This window comes from Pan troglodytes, chromosome 13, assembly GCF_028858775.2.
Source record: "Pan troglodytes isolate AG18354 chromosome 13, NHGRI_mPanTro3-v2.0_pri, whole genome shotgun sequence".
Taxonomy (NCBI): Eukaryota; Metazoa; Chordata; class Mammalia; order Primates; family Hominidae; genus Pan; species Pan troglodytes.
In genome coordinates this window covers 20,405,628-20,427,827 of record NC_072411.2, presented here as the reverse complement: position 1 = coordinate 20,427,827, position 22,200 = coordinate 20,405,628, and the positions used below count along the sequence as shown (strand labels likewise).

At 45.8% G+C, this 22,200-nt stretch overlaps 1 long non-coding RNA gene across 2 annotated transcripts; it reads left to right on the top strand.

Moving 5' to 3' along the window:
* The first annotated feature begins 9,101 nt into the window (after window positions 1-9,101).
* LOC750012 (uncharacterized) lies at window positions 9,102-20,453 on the top strand. 2 transcript variants are annotated; one of them, XR_001716158.3, is made up of 4 exons: window positions 9,102-9,189; window positions 9,958-10,044; window positions 13,291-13,380; window positions 20,128-20,453. It is a non-coding gene; the product is annotated as an uncharacterized LOC750012 (long non-coding RNA). The 2 variants fall into 2 exon arrangements; XR_001716159.3 differs by lacking the exon at window positions 20,128-20,453 and adding an exon at window positions 14,812-15,957 and having other exon boundaries at window positions 9,108-9,189.
* Window positions 20,454-22,200: the final 1,747 nt, after the last annotated feature.

The window sequence follows — 22,200 nt, the reverse complement described above, 5'->3', positions numbered from 1 at the left end:
GGCCCTACTCTGCAAGGATTCAAATCTCCCTTTGCCACTTACTATCTGTGCAATTTTGGATGGGCTATGCGAACCCCCGTGCTTGTTTCTCCATCCATAGAATAAGAATAACGGTATCTACCTCATAAGATTTTTATGAAGATCAAAGGAACTAACAACATAAAGCACCTAGAACCATCCTGGCACAGAGTAAGATCTGCTCTATAAGTAGTAGCTGTTATCATTGATTGGACACTTACCATATGCCATGCCTGTTATATATATCACTGAATTTACACCTCCCAACTCCCCTCTGAGCAAGTATTAGTATCCCCATTTAGCATATAAGGAAACTTGAATTTAGAGGTTTCAACAATTCAAATCAGACACACAGTGTTTCAGACTGAAGCTTAGTCACATCATTACATAATGGTCTCCCAAAATGGAGCTGGACAAATCAAAGAGAGTTATAAAAATGCAAACAACCCAAGTTATTAAAGGTAAAACATTTTACCTATTAAAATGCAATGTAATGTCTTTCTGTCTCCAGCTAGAGTGGAGAGAGCCTAAGCCAATACGGCTGAAAAGACGGGCTGCCTTTGCATTTCTATGTCATGAATTATGTGTTGGCATCAGAGAAGAGCCATAGAAGGCTTCTAAAGAGTGGAGAAATGATCATCTCCGTATTTTATAAAGACCACCATCATGATGGTGACACATAGGCTGGGGGGTAGGGTGAACATCAAGGTGGAGGATCAGTTTCAGACCCTTGTAATGACCCAGAGAGTTATGATATATGTTTGAGTCTGGGTGGAAGTTGTGGATATACAAGAGAACAGAGATACCTGAGACACCAGGTAAATAGAAACAATATGACTTGATCTATCTATTACATGGCGGAACCCAGGTTTCTGGCTTGGCCAAGTGGCTGGTTAGCTGGTAGTGCCAGTCACCAAGATGAGGAGGCACAAGAGAAAAGGCAAGTAAGAGAGTATGATTAGTCCATTTAGCAGAAGTTGAGCCGGGCGTAGTGACTAATACCAGCAATCCCAGCATTTTGGGAGTCTGAGACAGGAGGATCAGGAATATGAAACCAGTCTGGGAAACATATAAAAACCATCTCTACAAAAAAAAAAAAAAAAAAAAAAATAGCCAGGCATGGTAGTATGTGCTTCCAGTCCTAGCTACTTGGGAGGCAGAAGTTAGAGGACTGCCTGAGGATTTGAGGCTGCAGTGGGCTATGATGGTGCCACTACACTCCAGCCTGGCAACAGAGCAAGACCCTGTTTCTAAATAAATAAATACAAGTAATTGAACTTGAGAAGCCTGTGAAATTCTATCCAAAAGTCAATTAAACATACAGATCTGCAGCTCAGGTCTCCAGCCTGCACTGGAATTAGAGATCTGAGATGGTAGTGCACGTCGTAAGGATAGTGTCTGGAGAGAGAAGAAAGGAAGTAAAGGGAAGAACCCTGGGAATAAGCCCCAACATTTGGGAATAGGCCTCTGTGGTAAACCAGCCTGGAGACTGAGCAGCCAGAGAGCTCAGAAGAAGGTGAGGAGAGAGTAGGGCCCCAGGCACCAAGGGGGAGAGTCTTGGAAGACTGTGAAGGGGTTGACAGTGCCATGTGTCACAAAGCTGAGTAAGCTGTGAGTGGAAAAGTGTGCAAGGGAGTGGGGAACTTAATATTCATTCATGACCTTTGCCAGACAGTTTCAAGGGAGAAACTGGGGTGGAAGCCAGATGTCAGGGAGTCGAGGAGGGAGTGGGAAGTGGGGACTTTAAATGAAGACAGGTGACAAGGCACTTAGCTGATTAAAGAAGGTGAGAGAAATAGAAAGAGGGGACAGAATTGGGGGGAAGCTTTGGTTAGAACATACGTAGTTCTAATAATACCGTGTCTGGCCAGGTGCAGTGGCTCATGCCTGTAATCCCAGCACTTTGGGAGGCTGAGGCGGGCAGACTGCTTGAGCTGAGGAGTTCGAGACCAGCCTGGGCAACATGGCAAAACCAATGTATTTTCGCTAAAAATACAAAAAATTATCCAAGCATAGTGGCACATGCCTGTAGTCCCAGCTACTTAAGAAGCTGATCACCTGAGGTGATCACCTGAGCCTGGGGGGTTGAGGCTGCAGTGAGCCATGATCACACCACTGCACCCCAGCCTGGGTGACAGGAGTGAGACCCTACCTCAAAACAATAATAATAATAATAATAATAATACTGTGTCATGGGATTCAAGTCTCCATAAGGGTCAATTGATATTCTCTTCTTGAAAACCTGTAGTAAATAAATCCCAAACCCAAGGTAACCATTTGGTAAATGAAACGTCTGTGCTTTCCTAGCTTCTCTGGGATTTGGGAGCACCCTGAAGGGTTGCGATAGCTCCATCCATAGCCTACTCAACCAGCATTATGTTGGCCCTTTCTTCTTGCTAACAGAACCCAGTGTTGTTGATGTGGCCATTTGCCCAGCACCACAGTATACACTGTGCTTGTTGTAAGACAATCAACACAATGTGGTTTCTCTTTGCCAGTGACTGGTCTAGGGGTGTGTGCGACCCAGTCCTAGCCAATGGGATGTTGGAGGACATTTTCTGAGGACTTCTAGAAAAGATTCCTCCCTCTTCCTCCCAATCACCTCATTCCCTCACTATACAAAGAGAGAAAAGTGAGGAGAAAGCCTTTTTTCCACCCATCCCTTTCCATTCTGTTTAGGGCATAAAAATAATTGCAAGGAAATTCAACAAAGTTCTTTTTCCAACAATGATTCCCTTGATGCAGTCTTAGAAAAATCAATTTTAAAATTATTTCAGAAGCAAATTTTTAGGTGCTCTTGCTTTGCAGGTATCCTAAGCAGACATTTATTTAGCTTATTAGACACTCTAACGCTGACCTTGAGCAAATTTCTTAACTTGTATGAGCCTCAGTTTCCTCCTTGATAACCTGGGGAATGAGAATAGCTACCACATGGGCCTGTTGTGGGAACTGAGATGGGACGTGCAAAGTGCCTAGCATAGCAATGATAGTGCTTGACTCCTATTTTCCTGTGAGTTCTTTTTTTTCCTTTGAGATGGAGTCTCGCTCTGTTGCCAGGCTAGAGTGCAGTGGCGCAATCTCAGCTCACTGCAACCTCCACCTCCTGGGTTCAAGTAATTCTCCTGCCTCAGCCTCCCAAGTAGCTGGGATTACAGGCATGCACCACCACGCCTGGCTAATTTTTTTGTATTTTTAGTAGAGCATGGTTTCACCATATTGGCCAGGCTAGTCTTGAACTTCTGACCTCAGGTGATCCACCCACATCGGCCTCCCAAAGTGCTGGGATTACAGGCATGAGCCACCGTGCCCGGCCTTCCTGTGGGTTCTTTACACACACCCTCACTAGGAAAGACTAGGAATGGCCAGGGCTACCAGTAAATTACTGATAGCCAGTGACCTCCCCAAGGGACCCTAGAACCCGGGATCCCACTTTCCACACCTGCAGGTCACCCGTTGGCTGCCAGATCCATGTCAGGTTCCTTCGAGTTCAGCTGCAGCCTGCTGACTTGGGCACTTCCCCCAACAGCCTGCTTGGCTGACCACATCCCCCAGATGGTTCCAAACTGTCAGCCTTTTGAGCCCACAGACACGGTGCCCAGACCTTGTGTCCCCTCCCTGCACCAGTGCCTGTGGTGCCCAGTTTCTCCAGCCCTTGCCAGCCTGTTCCCAGCTTCTGGCCCTGCCTGCTGCATGGTCAGCAGAATTCTCCTGGGCCTCATCCTAGACCTGTGTTACAGCAGGTGACAGACAGTCAGTCCCACTCTCTGACTAATAAGCCACAAAATAAACCTTGTGTCCAGAAGGCAACATCTACCTAATCTATACCCTTAGCTACTTTGCTGTCCCTTGAGGGAAGAGGACAGGTGCCTCTGTCTGACGTCTGTGTCTCTGTCTTTCATCCTCAGCTTAGAGACACAGTGCTGAGTAATGAGAGTTTGTGCTGGGGCTAAGACAACAACAAAAATCCCAGCTTCAGCACTTTATTACAGTGCTGAATTACTTAATTCGAGTCAGCTATTTAACCCTTTAAATCATTACAACATCAATAACAATAGCACCTAATATTTATTGGTTGCATATTTGTCTGCTAAATGCTTTGAGAGGCATTCTCTCAATCCTCTCTGTTACTATGAGAGAGGTTTCATTGTTCTCTCCACTTTACAGAGGAGGGACCCGAGACACAGAGAGTTAAGTAACTTGCCTGAAGTCACTGCTGCTGAGTAGAGGAGCTAGATTTGCCTGATTCTGGAGCCCAGACTCCCTGGGACTCAACTTCCTCATCTGTGAAATGTGGACAGTAAAAATGACTTCACAGGACTGAGCAAGAATAAGAGACATCACTTCTACAGGGTCCCTACTAGATGCTCAGCAATGCTAGGGGAGCAATGCTCGGTTCCCCTAGCTATCATAAAGGACTCAACTTCCTCATCTGTGAAATGTGGACAGTAAAAATGACTTCACAGGACTGAGCAAGAATAAGAGACATCACTTCTACAGGGTCCCTACTAGATGCTCAGCAATGCTAGGGGAGCAATGCCCGGCTCCCCTAGCTATCCTAAAGGAGTCAACATGAGCCATTGAGATGTCGGCTCTCAGTAAAGATTTGTCCCCACGGCAGACATTTCCTAAGATGAACTGATTTGCAATGGGAATTGCAGCTGATGATCTGGAAGGCCTTCATCAGCCCTTCTGAAAGAGATCTTGCGGATGCCAGCTCCTTTTCAACTCAGGACATGGAACATGCAGACACCAGCCCTGCTGCTGAGAACAATGTCTGTCAGAAACATGCTTTCCCTGAGAGGACAACCATTATTAGTGGGGCAGGACACAGACTCTTTTTTGAGACAGAGTCTTGCTCTGTCACCCAGGCTGGAGTGCAGTGGCACCATCTCAGCTCACTGCAAGCTCAGCCTCCTGGGTTCACACCATTCTGCTGCCTTAGCCTCCCGAGTAGCTGGGACTACAGGTGCCCACCACCATGCCCGGCTAATTTTTTGTATTTCTTAGTAGAGACGGGGTTTCACAGCGTTAGCCAGGATGGTCTCGATCTCCTGACCTCGTGATCCGCCCGCCTGGGCCTCCCAAAGTGCTGGGATTACAGGTGTGAGCCACCGTGCCCTGCCAGGACACTGACTCTTTAGCCAGGTCTATGGGGATGAGGGGAATGTAGATACCAGTTGTGTGTGAAGCTCCTCAGAGTTGACTCAAGCGTATCATTTAGAACTGCACAGAAAAATTACTTTTTTGAGAAAGACTCAAAATTACTAAAATGGAACTTCTTTCTTTCCAAAATGTGAGAGCAAAGTACTGTCAGACCGACCTCCACTCTGGTTTTCCCCACCCTCTCTTAACATCATTTAGAGGCTTGTTTTTTACTCTTCCTTCCCCCATTCATGTCTTTCCTGGCTATTTTGGGAATAATGTAATTTGGAGTGGGATGTTTTTTTCTTTCTCTTTTGGTCTGTGCAAGTGGTCTGCGGGTTTATTTTATTCCAGATGTTTCTCCCCAACCTGCCTTTTGAAAGAAACCCAGAATTATTTTTAAACAGAATTTGGAGGCTTCCAAATACAACAAATATTCGAACTGCCTGTGGATTCCTACATTACAAGTCCTTGCTTTGTGGTGGGGAGAACAGAGGCTATGGAGCCAATGGTTCTGGGGACATAGGAGGCCTCAGAGGCCTGCTGCGTGGGCCTGAACTGCCTTCTCTTGCTTTCTCTTCTCCGCTTCCTGGGCATCAACCCAAGTGCCCTCTGGCTGCCCCCTGAGATGCCTACCTGAGGAACCCACTTCTATCCCAGGAAACACACTGCTTAGCTCTTCTGCTGAATTTTGCCAGCACCCCTTTCTCCCCAGAAGCTACCCTGACAGAGAGATTCATATTAAGATAACACCATAACACTTCATACATTACCTCCTTTCCCACTTCCTACATTACCAGGGACCCTCAATGCCTTGACCCAGTGGTTTTCAACTCTGGCTGCACACTAGAATCATCAGAAGAACTTACTGAGATATGGATGTTCGAGCCCCACCCACCCAGGTCTGAGGGTTAATGCTCTGGAAACTGGAAACTAGATTAAAAAAAATAGTTTCTACTTTTAATTATAAAGGTAACCTGTATTCATCGTTCTTGTTATTGCCGTTAAGGTAAACATTACAGAAATGTTTTAAGCAAAAAGCAAAAATATCCCCTCCCTCCTTGATATTCCAGTCCTACTCTTCAGGAGCAAACACTGTTAATGGTTTCATGTGTCTCCTTTTGGAAGTTGTCTGTGTATTTTGCTAAATCATATATGTTTATTTTTTACACCTATGTGATCAAATTATCACACTTTTGCATCCCCAATGAACCTTGGAGAACTTTCCACATCACTACAAACTGAGCGATCTCATTCTCCCTGAGGCTTACGTCACTTTGCTGCTGTCGGGGGCCACAGCTCTCTGATTGACTAGGAAGCTCAGGCTGCTGGGGAGGATCGGCTGGAGAGGAGGCCCCTTCACAGGGGAAGGTGGTCAGCTGTCTCTAACATCTCCCCTAACTTCCAGAGCCTCTTAAGAAAATGCATTTTGGAGAAGGAAAGCTTTTCCCTAAATTGTACTCAGAGTGTAGGCTGATTGTGTGAAAATGCCTCGATAGAACTTTAGGTCTTCTGTTGAATTTCTTCAGCATCCCTTTTCCCTAGGGGCTAATGGGAATGACTGTCTATAAGCTAAAACCATAGCACTAAGATAACGCCACAGCCTGTCACTCCTCCCAGGTGATACGTGTACGACAGCCTGTGTAAACTGCAGAAAAACACATACTTTGAAGAAGAAGTTCAAGTACATCCTGGCCCTCAAATGCTTTATTTAAGTATGGGCCTCAGGAACACTCTAGAGGACCTTGGGAGGAGAGGTTTACCTGGATAGTTCCCCAGTAGAAACACAGGAAAGAGTGGGCACATCTCAGGGCGATGGTTTTGAGAATGAATCAGTGACTTCACAGAGATGACAAGACTGGCATAACATGCAATTTGATTTCTTACTTAAACTAATGTCTAGTTTCCCACTGTGTAAGAGCGGTTCCCCTCTGACTTTTTGGACTGTGTTCACCACCCTTTTCCGTAGGGTGAAGGTAGAGAGAAAGCCTCCCTGTAGTCTGGCTCTGTCACTGCCTTGCATGTGATGTTTCCTAAGTCTTGCAACCTAACTGGGAACCAGTCTCCTTATCTAGGAAATGAGGCCAGTACAATAGATGATTTTCTTTTATAAAACCCAGGCGGGTCTGAAGGTCAGATGATTTTTAAGGTCCTTCCTGGCTTTAAAATTCTAGGTTTCATGACTATGACCACCCACAAACCATACAGGAATTTTTTTTTTTAAGCCACAGCTGAATTTAGTTCTTTGGAAAAGAGGCGGTGGAATCGCATTACCCAGCTGGGTGCTTCCTATTTAATCTGCTGTTTTCCTGACTCGTGTAGCTCTTTTCCTCCCAAAGCTTTCTGTGAGCCTGTAGCTTGACAGCATCTAGCCTTGATGGTTGGAGCTTTCTTTTTTCCATGATTACCACCACCCTGCTACTTATCTCACTAGGATATCATCCAATTTAATGCATTGTAATAATAATTATGTCTTATATGTACATAAGCTTTAACAGTGCACCAAGAACGGTATTTTAGAAAGCACATGGGTTTTTTAGCAAGACATTGTCAGAGTTTGAATTCTGCCTTGTAGCAGCTGCAAATTTGGTTGCAAACACAAACTGTTTCTGGTTAACTTTAGCAGAGAAGGAATTTACGTGAGGAGCAGTGGGAAGCGCATGGAATCATGGGGCCGCTGGGAGGCCTTGGCGGGCGCAAGACGTAGAGGAGGACAGGCACAGTCCAGAGGCCACCTTGAGAGCCACCGACTTGGGAGGGGCACTTGTCACTGCTGTTCACAGCCACCTCATCTAATCCCTAAATGACCATGTGCTTTGGCCTGTCTCCCTAAAGGGTGAAAGCTTTAAGCAACTAGAGAGCGGAAAGCTTCCCCTTCAGCTTGGTTTCTGTACTGGGCAATGGAATCTTCTGTAGCGGGCAAATGGAACACTTACCCTGATGTTCCTCCCAAATAAGAAGTACTGTATATCCACAAGTGGACATCCAATACAAAGAAAAAGAACCTTGATGCTAACCTGACATCATATACAAAGATTAACTCAGGTTGGACCATAGACCTAAATATAAGATTGAAAACTGCACAACTTCTACAAGAAAGCATAGAATAAGTATACCTAGATGCTGAGCAGCCAGAATGACCAATGTCCACCACACGGTTCCACCACCTACTACTACTAGCTGTGTGACTTGGTCAAATGAGGACAATCCCTGTCTCCAGGCAGCTGGGTGGATCCAGTGGGAACCTGAATAAACCCCTCAGCCTGGGCCCTGCCCTCTGCGTAGGGATGTTCTCCGGAACTAACCTGCAGCGTGGACATTCCCGAGCATGGCCAAGCCTCCAGGTGTCCCTCTGCCTGGAGGTGGGGTGCATTCCGAGAGGGGACAGACCATTTTGACACCTCTTGTCTTTTGCAGCTTTGAGAGCCCTGAGATTCAGCCCCTGCTTGGGACATAGTAGCTATAGGGAGGGTCTTCTTAGGCAGTGAACCGAGAAAGAAGGTTGCATGGGGTCCTCTTGAGACACACCTAGGCACTCTGAAAAATATTTCAGTGAAACTTCTATGGGGAAGTGCTGGAGGCCTGTGTCAGCAGGTGGGAGGCCCCAGTGACATCTGTTAATGTGGATTCATTTGTCCCTCTGGTGCTGGGCCTGAGCAAATTTGGGATGCACATACATCCTTTCATTGGATTCTTGTTATATCCCTTTGAGGTCAGCATAGCAAGTACTGTAGACTCATTTTTTTTTTTTCTGCAGAGGAAGAAACTGAGGCTAAAGAACAAAAACTTGCTGAAGGTCACTCAGCTTGGGCTGTGGGACTTGTTTTCCTGCCCCGAGCCCAGCGTCCTTCCCACCATCCACCACTGTTTCCTTTCTTGGTACCTCCATTATTAGAACACCTGGATATTCTTAGCTAACAATGGATGACATAAATAAACACACGGTCATTTCCCCACATTTCCGCACAGGTCCTCTGCAGATGGCAGAGCCCTTTCTCTAAATGCATGGCATGAAAAGGCATTTCAAAGGTTGGAAAGAGAGCTTCAGCATTAATCATGATGGGACAGCGGAAACTGGCTTTGCAAGGGATGGACTGGACTTCAGGGAAGATGGACAGCCTGAGCTCACTTTCAGGAGAGCTCACTTTCAGGAGATCAGTCAGGGCTGTCATTCCAGGGCCTGGGTGGAGGGCTTCTGCTGTGCCAGGGAACAGGTGTCTGGACTTGGTCTCCCAGGGCGAGCGCCGTCTGCTGCCAGTCCTTGCAGAGACTGGACTGTAGCTCTGAGTGCATGATTTGTAGGCCAGGATCCTCCCCTGCCCCTGAGGCTGAGGCCAACATGGGGGTGGCTGCCTTTAAGGCTGGTCTGGGATTGTCCATGTACTTACTGAGCCAAGGAGGAAGAACCAAAATAGATGCTGGGAGAAAGCAGAGGTCAGAGGCTCAGAGAGGCAAGTCCTGTGTCAGGCTGGAAGGGGATAGTAGAATTGGGGGTGTAGCGGGGGATGGTGTCAATAGCCAGTGGGAATGAGGACTAAGGGAAGAGCCCATCTCACAGGACTCCTGGGCCTAGCAGAGGGTAGGTGATCAATGACTATTTAAGTAATTAATAGTTCAGCAACAAAGGACAGTCTTGTGGGGGTAGGGGCAGCTCCTAAAAAGGGCTGTGGTAGGAAGGGTGGGGCAGGAAGGTCTATGTGGCTGAGCCCCTCTGGGACCCTCAAACTCCAGTGTCAAGTCTTCTGTCCTTTTGAGCCCAAGTGACACCACTGATTTTTTTTTTTACTCTATCTTGAGGGAGAAGCAGGCCCCCCACAAAGGACATAAATCTCTACAGATGAGGATACCTCACTGGGCTTTTGTTTGTCAGCCAAAAAGGGAAAAGTAAGCATTTGTCTAATTTTCTCAAGTTTTAACCAGCCAACAGGTTAGAGATCTTTTTTTTTTTTTGGCTTTTAAAATAACCTTTATTTTTTAAAAGTTAAGATGTGCATTATAGGAAACTGAAAAACGCAAGAAGCAAAGAACAAAGTCATTCACAATCACAGGCAGTTTATAGTTTGACATGCTCTTCTAGGTCCTGTGCATGTGTAGGCACAACATCCAATTTTATGGCACTGAGATTGTACAGTATGTATCATGATTTTTCACACATCATGAATATTTACCAATTCAAAATCCCAAAGCTATATGAGTATTCTGATAACCAAGAATACACTACACCAACTCAAACTGTTAAAAGAAAATGTAATCCTGCCTTTCTTGGGACAAAAATTTCATGAGATCATGTTTTAAATGGAGAAAGAGAAAGGAGAAAGCAAGAAACTTGAATTCGCTCAATTACTCAGGAAACTTTAACCAAAAAGCTCAGACAAATTAAGGCTGAGCTGAATTGATCTGTTTAGATGTTAACCTTTAGAAAAAATCTGTATACATACAAAGAGTATGTACATTTGTGGCTTTGAACAAACATTTATGATTCACGGAAGGTGTTGACTGCTTTGGCAAAATGGCATGGTTCAGTCTGAAGTCCAGCAGCTCTATTCATCCGTTGTGTGACCTTGGTCACTTGGTCCCAGGGTCCCTTCCACCCTTGCTGGGTGAGTGCACAGAGGCGGACCAAAGTGCCAGTTCCAGACCCCACTTCTTGGCTGCTTGGCTCTCGAGGCACCCGACTTTCTGACTCGTCGGGGGCATCCAGGTTTGACGGCTTGGTTGGCCCTCAAGGATGCCTCTTGGCTGACTGGGTTCTGTTTTCTTTAGTTCTCAACTTTCCTTGGTTTCTTAATTTCAATGTTATGTCATCCCTTGGGATCCTGTTGGCCAGGCCCATCCCTGGAGGAGGGTTGACCTCAGCTTTCTTATTTTTCTCCCTTTCTTCCTTTCCTCCTTCACATGTAAGATGAGATGGTTGGACTGGACCAACTCTAGAATCCCTTCCCGCTCTGACTGCTCCATGGTCTGATGAAGGTGGCCACTGAGACATTTGGGCAGGGGCCCCTCTCCAAAACCATGGAGGTAGGCATGTGGTAACTCCCCCTGCTACGTCCATACAGCTATTCTCCTGTGAGAAGAGTTGAGATGGCTTTCTGCACACAGTGAGAAAGCAAAAGAGCCAGACAGGACCCGTGGGGGGAAAAAGGCAGGACGGAAAGCAGATAGCAAAACCAACCTGCCCTCCGAGGGCATGCCCGTCACACGCAGGGCTGCTTGCAAAGTGGGTTTTCGTCCTGTTCTCAGGCTTACAAGCAACTCATTGTTCTCAGAAAATAGCAGCTGCTTCTGGGGAGTATTCGGCATTGGGTGTGACTACTTAGGGGAGCGAGCTTTCAGCAGAAGGCCTGAGCCTTCCTCTGACAGGAAAGGAGGAAGTCATTCTGGGCAGGGGATTCGTTTTCTATTGCTGCTGTAACAAATTACTGCAGATGTAGCGGTTTCAAACAACATAATTTATCATTATACAGTTCTGCAGGTCAGACATGAGCCTCACTTGGACACAAGAATGCATTCCTTTCTGGAGATTCTAGGGGAGAATGCATTTTCTTGTCAGTTGGCAGAATTCAGTTCGACAAGGTTGTGGGACTGAAGTCCCCATTTCCTTGTTGGCTGTCACTGGGGGGGATCCCTTAGCTCCCCGCTGGAGGCCTCTCTCTCATCCTTGTCTATGAACCCTGATATCCCAGAACCAGCAGCAGGGCTCCTCCTCATGCTGCCACCTCTCTACCTTTCCTCAGTTTTCACCTCTCTCTCGGACCATGAGTGGGGAAGGTTCTCTACTTTTGTTTGTTTGTTTGTTTTGGGACGGAGTCTTGCGCTGTCACCCAGGCTGGAGTGCAGTGGCGTCATCTGGGCTCACTGCAACCTCCGCCTCCTGGGTTCAAGCAGTTCTCCTGCCTCAGCCTCCCTAGTAGCTGGGACTACAGGCACCTGCCACCACGCCCAGCTAATTTTTGTATTTTAGTAGAAATGGGGTTTCACCATGTTGGCCAGGCTGGTCTACATGACCAGCAAGCAAGCCACCCGCCTTGGCCTCCCAAAGTGCTGGGATTACAGGCATGAGCCACGCGCCTGGCTGGTTCTCTACTTTTAAGGACTCGTGTGATTAGATTGGACCCACCTGAACAACCCCGAGTAGTCCCCCCCATCTCAAAGTCTTTAACTGAGTCACATCTGCAAAGGCCCTTTTGTTTGCCACGTAAGGTCACCTATTCACTAGTTCTGGGCATTAGAAAGTGGACATCTTTAGGAGGCCGCTAGCTTGCCACCCACAGGCAGATTAGGCCATGTGATTTGCTGACCCTCTGCAGATGTTACACTGAGGCAGTAAACCTTTTCCAGGTGACTCATACCACCTGTGCACATCGGGAGACAGTCATGTGAACTACAGCTGTTGCCAGTGCCAGCTGGGCATTGTGCAAAGCAGGACTTGAATGTGTCCATTACACGCACTCTGTGGTCGAGCCATCAGATGCCCTGAGTAATTAATGTTCACATGGCTTTGTGAAATACAACTATGTAGGCTAGCTCGTAAAGTGTTTTTACAAGAGCTGACACCAGTGGAACCCACTCAGCTTGCTTTTCCTGTTCCAGCTTTTTCACGCACAGTCAGGACCCCCCTGGAACTTCATCTACTGCCAGCTCCCCCATTCCCCTCCCACGAGTGTGGGTGGCCCTCTTAGCCTCTGACCGCATACTGGAACCTGCAGAGGCAGTGTTACCAGACCTGAGGTCTTCTCTGCATTTCATTTGCTGTTCCCTGGCCTGCAATGCCCCTTCCTTCCCACCTCCCCCGAGGGCCTAGCAGCCCCTCCTACACAGCCCTCTAGCCCCTCTGTGCTCAAAGTGCATCTGAGGACATCACCTGAGAGCTGTAGGAAATGCAGGATCTCAGGCCCCACCCCAAACCTACTGAAGCCAAATCTGCTGTTTAACGTGATCCCTGGAGATTCATAAGCATGTTGCCTGCGCAGCACGGAGTGAGGGGCGGCTGCTCTTCGCTGCACCCCTTCCTGATTACCCCTAGGCCCAGCCAAATAAACTCTTCTTCCTGCTCCCTTGTGCCCCATTTGGACTTCATTCATAACAAGGGAGTATAACTGGATGGTAAAAGGGACTTTTCCTGTTATCTAGACATTTCAGCAGAGGCCTCAAAGGCAGAACAAAATAGTGCAAGGAGCCGCACATCCGCACAGGGCTGAGACCCTGCCCAGGACAAGCTCGGTGAGTGGAAAACTTCCTTTGTCAGCCCTTCGCGCACTTCCAGCCTCAGATCGAGGCATCAGGGAGGGTTTCCTTGAAGAGGGTGGGCTGAGGGCTGTGTGTTCCCACCACCCCTGTTGCCCTTCCATGGGGTGGGGCAGCAAGTGCTTCCCCTCACCTCAAGGAAGTGACAAGGGCTGCACGGAGAGCTCTCCCCACACCTTTCAGTGTTTGGGGAAACGTGAGGACTGGTCTGAGAAGTCAAGGCTGCCGTGGCCAGTGGTGCCCTGCCCCAGAGGGCAGTGGGGTGAAGGAGTGTGGCTCCCAGGGACCAGATGGGGGCCCTTTTGAATAGGACTCCACCCAAGTGGGCTGCCTGGAAGGGCAAAGGGACCCAACAGAGACGTGGCCACTGGAAAACCAGAGACCCAAGGGCTGCTGAGACCCCTGCCCCGCAACTACACACATCCCAACCTCATAATGAAAAGTGTAGTTGAGGTAGGGTTGCCAGATTTTACAAATAAATATACAAGATACTCGTTTAAATTTGAATGTCAGGTAAACAACATGTATGTTTTTAGTATATGTTAAATGAAATATTTGGGACATACACTAGATCTTTTTTTATTTTTATCTATCTAAACTTCAAATTTAATTGGACATTCTGTATTTTTATCTGGCAACCCTAAGTTGGGAGCTTTATAGCAGAAATTCAAGTGGCTTCTCCAAGAAACCCACAAAAGCACCCCAAAGAAAAGTCAGCCCTAGAAACCCCAATGGCAGCTCACAACTGAAGCAGTCAAGTAAGATCATTTCTGCTCTGTCATCCTGGTCCCCCACCTCAATGCCTCATCAGGATAGGGAGTGGGAGGTGGAAGAAGGGAGGGGACAGGAGGAGGAGATGACCACCTCCATCACTTCAGGCTTCCGAGCCAGAGACAAGACGCTTTAACTTTAAATGAAATTGAACATTTTGATTATTACTTGGATCAGACACAGACATACAACTACTCTTCTTGTGACTTAAAGAGACCTATGATGTCTGCCTAAGACGGCATGTCTTAGATGGGGAAGGAAGCAGGTCCTGGAGCTAGGTGGAAAAGACAGTGGGTGAAAGGAGAGTTGCTTCAAGAGTGTGCTCAGCTGAGTAGCAGTGGTTCCCAAACTGATGGCTTGGTTGCAGAGCTGTCTTTCTCACTAGCATCTTAGCATTTGTTTGTGTCCCCAGTTCATGGCATATATAGTAGATGCTCAGTAAATATCTGACTGTGTTGTTTTTTTGAGACAGGGTCTCAGGTGCCCAGGCTGGAGTGCAGTGGTGTGATCATAGCCCACTGCAGCCTCAAACTCTTGGGGTCATGTGATCCCTCCTGCCTCTCAGCCTCCCAAGTAGCTGGGACTACAGGTGCATACCACCGCACCTGGCTAATTTTTATTTTTTTCTTTGTACAGACAAAAAAGAAGAAAATTGGGTCTTGTTATGTTGCCCAGGCTGGTCTCCAACTCCTGGCCTCAAGTGATCCTCCCAGCTTGTCCTTCCAAAGTGTTGGGATTATAGGTGTGAGCCACTGTGCCTGGCCATGTCTGAATGTTGAATGTTGACAGCTTCAGTGAATTGACCCCTCTTTCACCTATGGGACTTATGAAGAGAGAATGTTTCTGGCATTGCATAATCCTTCCCAAGAGTACTTTAGCTGTGGTAACCCTTCTTGTTATAAAACATGCCAGGTATGATGATGGAGATCAGCTGAGCTGGACTTAGAATCTTCTCTAAGAACATTTACAGGCACTCAGTGTTAACAGCAGGGCAGATGTAGGTTTCTGGGAACCTGAGGCTTATAGGAACTGGAGTTCATTGTAAGAAAAAGAATATCAAATTATGAAGACAAAATTAGGCATCAATGTGAATATTAATTTAGGAGAAATCACAACAAATCACACATCCTGAAAAGCTAACAAATACTGCATACATTGCAGAATCTAGAAGCATAACAATATTTGTATTGGTTAACTTGGACGTATCACTATTGTATGCTTTTTTTCTACATTTTTGGGCTATATTTTTTTCCTATTCTTTTTGATTGATGTCCTTGTAGTAGTGGCTACATGTTAGTAGCCACTAACCCTAGTAGTAACTAATCCTAGTAGTAGGGTTCATGTTATTGTTGTCGATGTCTGTATTTTGTGATCAAATCACCAAGATTGCAAATCCTTTTTTCAACATATTCATATGATTCACTCCCCTTCATTAAATTGGGTTATTCAAACAATTATGCTCCAAATTTATCTCTTCCTCTTAATCAAGTACTATTTTGGCATGATCTGATTTTTATAATTATTCTCTCTTCTCATCTTTATTATTTATATTTTCTTAGCTATTATGATTCTTCTTCTCAATTTCATGCTTTTGTCTATCAGGCTTTTTAGCTTCTGTTGTGATAGAACAAAAGAGTTTTTGACATTTTGTAACTTCTTCCAGGCTTTTATCTTTCGGTTTTTGTCTGAGACTTCTACTAGGATGTTTTCTTCTCAACACACTTGATTTTTGTATAGTTAATAATTTTGAAATAAAGGCATTCTCAAGAGCAGTTCAAATGCATTTGAAAATTGCTGAAATGTATTGAGTTACATATTGCATAATCAAATTACTTTTTTGCCACATAGACTGATCTATTGGTGAGTATGTGTAGGGGTTTCATTATCCTGGAGTCCTTTTTCTTTGCTTTTTTCCCCCTTTCTTTCCATTTCTGTGGCAATTTGGCGAGCAGTTTCATCAGGAAGTGTGAGACTTCATAAGGGCAAGAGGATCAGATACTCTAAGAGTGATCCGTTCAGTTTGCACAATAAATCTGTGGAAGACATCATATGTACAGTGGAATCTTCTTTCTTTGCAGAGAAAAGTGGACAAGCATCCAATTTCCAAATCAATTCTTGGGATAAATTGGTATAACTTGTTGGAAAGCAGTTTGTCAATATGTATTGCAAGCCCTAAAAATATTTATGTCCCCCTCAAATACATGCACATTCCTATAGTTTGAGTAATTTAATTTACATATATTAATTTTAAGAAAATGTTCCTGAAAATGAAAAAGGTATTAGGCACAAAGATGGTGTTAACAATATATTCCTTAAAACATTTTTAGTTCGTTTTTTTTTTGAGACAGTCTTGCTCTGTCGCCCAGGCTGGAGTGCAGTGGTGCGATCTCAGCTCACTGCAACCTCCACCTCCAAGGTTCAAGCAATTCTCCTGCCTCAACCTCCCGAGTAGCTGGGATTACAGGCACCTAATTTTTGTGTATTTTTAGTAGAGACGGAGTTTCACCATGTTGGCCAGGCTGGTTTCGAACTCCTGACCTCAAGTGATCTGCTCACGTTGGCCTCCCAAAGTGCTAGGATTATGGGTGAGCCACCGCACCCGACCTCTTAAAACATTTTTGGAATAAGTTGCTCCAACAATAAATGATTGGTTATTTAAATTGGGAACATCAACTTGATGGATATTATTACTATTGAAGTTTATAGAAGGTTTGATATATGGTACAAAATGACTCTTACATAACATTAAGCAAAACAAAAGCAAAACACAGTATTGTATACACATTTTGATCTCAGCTAAATACTAAATCCCATGATCAGAAAAAAATCCTGGAATATACATGATTTTAAAATGTACACTCTCTATATAAGTATACTATATATATCATAAACACCCTCCCATATCGACAAATATAGTGACATAATTTTTAATAGTTGCATAGTGTGTTTCACTATATGCATGAACAAAAATTCTTCTGATCGTCTAAGACGTTCAGACAGCTTCAAATATTTTTCTGTTTTAAGTACACTGCAATGAACCATCTTGCACATTAATCTTTAGCCAGTTTTCCAATTATTTCCTCAGGATAAATTCCTAGAAGTGGAATTGCTGGGTCAAAAGCATGTTTAGGGCTTTTGAAACCTATCGCTAAATGACCTTCCAGAGAGACTATACATTTAAGCTCCCACCATCAGCATGAGTGCATGGCCTGTCTCTGGTGCCTTTGCCAACACTGGCTCTTCAATGTGCTTTAAAACGAAGAAAATAACTTAAGAAAATATGCCTGCAGTAGATTTGAAACTTATTAAATATATTCAAGTCTTTATTACACAATCCTGGCTTGCTGTAAAAACGTTGCTAGGAGTTAACATCTATTGCGGAGTTACCATGTCCCAGGCAATGTGTGACATGAGTTAATTCTCATAGTGCTGCAGATAACTCTGTGAGGTAGGGGCCATCACCCATCAATTTCATATGTGAGGAAATGAGACGCAGGGGTGCTAAAGGTAACAAAGTCCAAGGTAATGAGGGGCTGAACTAAGATTTCAACCCAGGCCACAGCCTACCCCATACTGTACAGCATCTCAGTCCCTGCTGAGATGTTCCTAAGCATGCAGTGAACCTTTCAGCTCAGGATTCACCACGGCACTGCAAATCCCTCTAGTCCATATTCGAGGATGAGTCTTAGTTCAGGCAGAGGCCCCAGAGACAACCATTTAGAAGATTCCGAGAATCTGCCTACTAGCATGAGGTAGGCTGCCTGTGCAGAACCTGCCAGGAAGGTGGAAACCTGGCCTGCCAGCTCTAGCCCACTGGTCACTTGGGCCGAAGAGTCATGAGAAAAGGGTTATTTGGGAGAGAGCTGAGTGTCATGATGTGCCGGCCGCCCTTGGGTCAGGTGACTGTTTCCTCCTGGTTTGCCTGGGACTCTCCTGGCTTTAGCAATGGAAGTCTTGCATCCCGGGAAACCCCTTAGTCCCAGGCAAACTGGGTCAGGTGAGCACCATATTTCTGGGGGAAGGTTCTGGCACTTCCTTCCTACCTCAAGACAGGTGTGAGGGGCTTTGAGGGGCTCTGGAGCCATGGGCCTGGGAACAGAGCTAACACCCATGCATCAGACACCCAGAGGACCCATGCCAGATCACACTGCTGTGCTCAACTCCCTCCCTTCTCCCTCTGGGCCCAGCCTCAGATGGTCTGAAACCCAGCTAGTGAGAATGGGGGCTGGAAGTAGAGCCAGGAGAGAGAAGAGACTAGCAACACAGACCCCCGACTCCTCCTCAGGCCGCTTCTAAACCTGGAGCAAGCCTCAGATTGTGGGAGGAGACTGAACTTAACAAAATTTAAAGTTTGATGTTACACTGGCTTGGACATTTTAAGTCACTGAAATGAGACTTGAAAGGGCCGAGAAGCACTGTGGGAGCTGCCAGGGACGTCCCCCGGGGATGGGGAGGAATGATGACAGAGGGCAGGGGAAGGCTGAAGCTGCTTATGAGCCAGCACTGCCAAGGGGGACCCTCTCAACAACCAGACTGCTTGGAGTGGCCACTGTGAGCCCCACCGGGGCCTTGCCGCCTCCTCCCAGCCAGGGGTGGAACCACAGCTGCTGCCACTTCTACTGCCTAAGGGGCAGGGGTGGGGGGTAAGAACCCAGGGTCCCCTCACTGCCCTCTGCCCATCAGGCTATGGCAAGAGCCTTTCTTCACCCCAGACGCTGCCTCCTCAAATGGAGCATCCCAGCTCTCCAAACCGCCAGAGCCCGTCCTTCTCCTCCCAAGCAACCACAATAATAAATGATAGCTTGTTGACACATGCGAGACACGGAAATAGGTTCTTAACAGACATTGTCTTCTTTTGTCCTTATAATTTACCAGTGAGGTATTGTTACCATCCTCATTTTCCAGAGGATCAGAGAGGTTAAGGAACTTGCCCAGCTATTAAGTAGTGGAGTGGAAACCTGTTCTGTCTCCACCCAAAGCGCATGTCCAGTTCACAATTCTGCATGGCTTCCTAGCTCTTACCTAGCCTAACCTCCCAGCTCCCCACCAGGCGCCTGGGAGGGACATCTTCGCACTGGGACCTTGGTGGGATAGCTGCGTTTCCACTATTCCTACTTGAAACCTGGAATGTGTTTTTTCATGGAAACAATATGATGAAGGGTTCCTTCGACTCCACGGTGGTTACTTATTGGTTAAGTCGCCCTTTGTGACCTGGCCTGGGGTTCTGACCACACTCAATCATGTGATTTCCCAGGAAGAAAACACATCCTGGGTTCTAAATAGCAAATTCCAAACACACTGTTAGGACACAGCTTATTTGTGAGTTAGGGAATGTCTGCCTGTAAATGATTTTAATTTGAGTGACAAGAAAAATAAACTGGGCTCTTTCATTATGCTATTTGGGTTGTTGGTTTACATAGAAGTGAGGCTGCCCCGCAGTTTGTCCTTCTACAAGGGCGTCATCTGTTTGAATTATTCAATCTCTTCAAAGAGTTTGTGGCTAAGTGTATGGTACTGGAGAAGCATGTGGTTTAGTGAGTGAATTAAAAGTCAGGAGATGTGGGTCTAGCCCTCCCCTTGCCCTTAACCAGCTGTGTGACTTTGGGTGAGTCACTGTACCTCTCAGGGCATCTGCTTCTCAATCTGTACAATGAGGTGACTCTCGAGAATCCCCAAGTTCCCTTCCAGTCCTCAGATCCCATGAAGAACAAAGAGCCTCAGGTGCAGAACTGCCAAGGAGAGGTCTGCTCAGAAATCATGTTTCTTTCTTTTGCTTCCCTTTGTAATTTTTCAAGAAAAATTCTTTAGTAATGGTGTTCTTGGGCTATGGCAGATGAAAAAAAGGGAAAGTCAGGTTCTTTGGGGTTCAATGGAGCATTTAACGACAGTTAAGCAAAAAGATGTGTGCTGGGCCTTTTTCTCACGTTGGATGTTTGGCTAATCGATCAGCAGATCCTGGCACCCAAGTGACAACCTGCATTGAAAAGGCGGAACTTGGCTCTCCTGCCCTGCCAGCTGTAAGAGCTTGAAAGCAAAGCTATGGGGGGAATGTCTTTCATTTCCCCCTGGAAGCTGGGAGGACGTTCAGCTTAGCGTTGCCAACTGTGTCATGTGGACTTGCCTCTAAAAGGAGCCTTTTTCCTTGGACGTCTTTCAGGCCGCAGTCTTCCCTTTGGCACCCCCACCCACTTGGAACAAAGCCTGATGTAAAGTCTGGGTGCGACTCAGACCGGCCTGGGAAAGAATTTATTTAATAAATGGTGGAAAGTGGCTTCCTTAACGTGTCTTCGATGGCTTTTTTATAAAGCATTTGGTTTGTCTACTCGTCTGTTTTTGCACCATCTCTTTCCACAAAGATGGCTTATAGCAGGGATACTTACAACAAAATGATGCTGGGAAAACAAAAACAAAGACGTAGAGAATTAGGCCTGAGAAAACTAGGAGTAGAGAGTCACGATTAGATACAGAGGAGCATAGATGTGTAGTCTAGGAAGGCCAAGTAGTTGTTATAGCTGACATTCGAATTCAATTAGCTAAAATGTTCCTAGTGTCAAAGGAAGAATGGGCCACACAGTTGCATAATCCTTAGTATTAGGGAGAAGGAAAAGGTGCCAGTTATTCAGAGGAATGTTCTCTTGCCTTATTCCTTTAATAAGTATCTGTTAAAGGCCCACCATGTGCCAAGCACCATGCCGGGCAAGCACTGCACTCACCCCCAGGAACTCAGTGTCTAAAGGAGACTGGGTGAAAGAACTATATTTGTGTGCCTATGATGTGTCAAATACTATGCATTTAGTTATGCAGTTACTGTATGTTAGACACTATGCATTTAATTATTTACCTGCTGTATATCAGACACCATGCCTTTTCATTTAACCCTCATAAGCACTTATGTCAAGTAGACACTGTTACCTCTTTTTTACAGATGAGAAAACAGAGTCTCTTCCTGCAGCTGGTAAGTATCGAACTTAGGATTCAAATCAAGGCCATTCTCTCTTATATATGGTGCTAGACTGTTGGTGGTCTTTCTAACTTCCATTATTTATTTTCCCTTCCCTTTCTTTTCTTCTTTTCCTTTTCCTTATTATTATTTTTTTTTTTTTAGAAACAGGATCTTGCTCTGTTGCCCAGGCTGGAGTGCTGTGGTACGATCATAGCTCACTACAGCCTTTACCTCCTGTTTTCAAGTGATATGTCCACGTATCCCCTCCTAGGTAACTGGGACTACTGGTGTGTGCCACTATACTGGCTTATTTTTTCTAACTTTTTGTAGAAATGGGGTCTTGCTATGTCACCCAGGCTGGTCTCAATTCCTGGCCTGAAACAATCCTCCCAACGTGGCCTCCCAAAGTGTTGGGATTACAGGCTTGAGCCACCACAGCTGGCCCCCTGTTCCCTTTCTAACAGAACGTCAGCTTTGTTTAATTATTTACCACTCCTCAAAATAGCTAACATGGGTCAAGGGTCAATGACCCCATTTCTAGGTTCTTGTGGGCAGGATGGGAAGATTGATTAGCCAATCACAATAATCCCCTGTGCTTGGTTTAAGAATCTGGGCTTAAACCAATCATTATGTGACATTCTCCTGGTGATTGTCTTAGGTCTAGGATGACATAAGCGGGCACAATAAGACTGAAGGAATGGTCATCAATTCCATATTTTGGGGAAAGGCTCTTCTATCTCTCTTGCTGGAAATAGACTAGTAGGTATGTTGCTGCTGGCAGCCCTTCTGTGACTCTGGATGAGGCTGACTCTTCTGATACCAACTGTTCTGACACCAACTGGTTTACTGTAATATGATTCCCCAGATGCAAATACAAACACCCAGAGTTAGTGGAGACTCCACACTTTAAAGGGCACGGTCCCCACAAGACTGTTTCACTTCAAATGCCAACCACAAGGTGGGGTCTCAGACCACCAGCATTTCTGACCAGCTGGCTACAAATCTGGGTGTTCCCACAATCCCTCTCAGGTTCAATAATTTACTAGAATGACTCACAGAACTCAGGAAAGCCTACATTATGA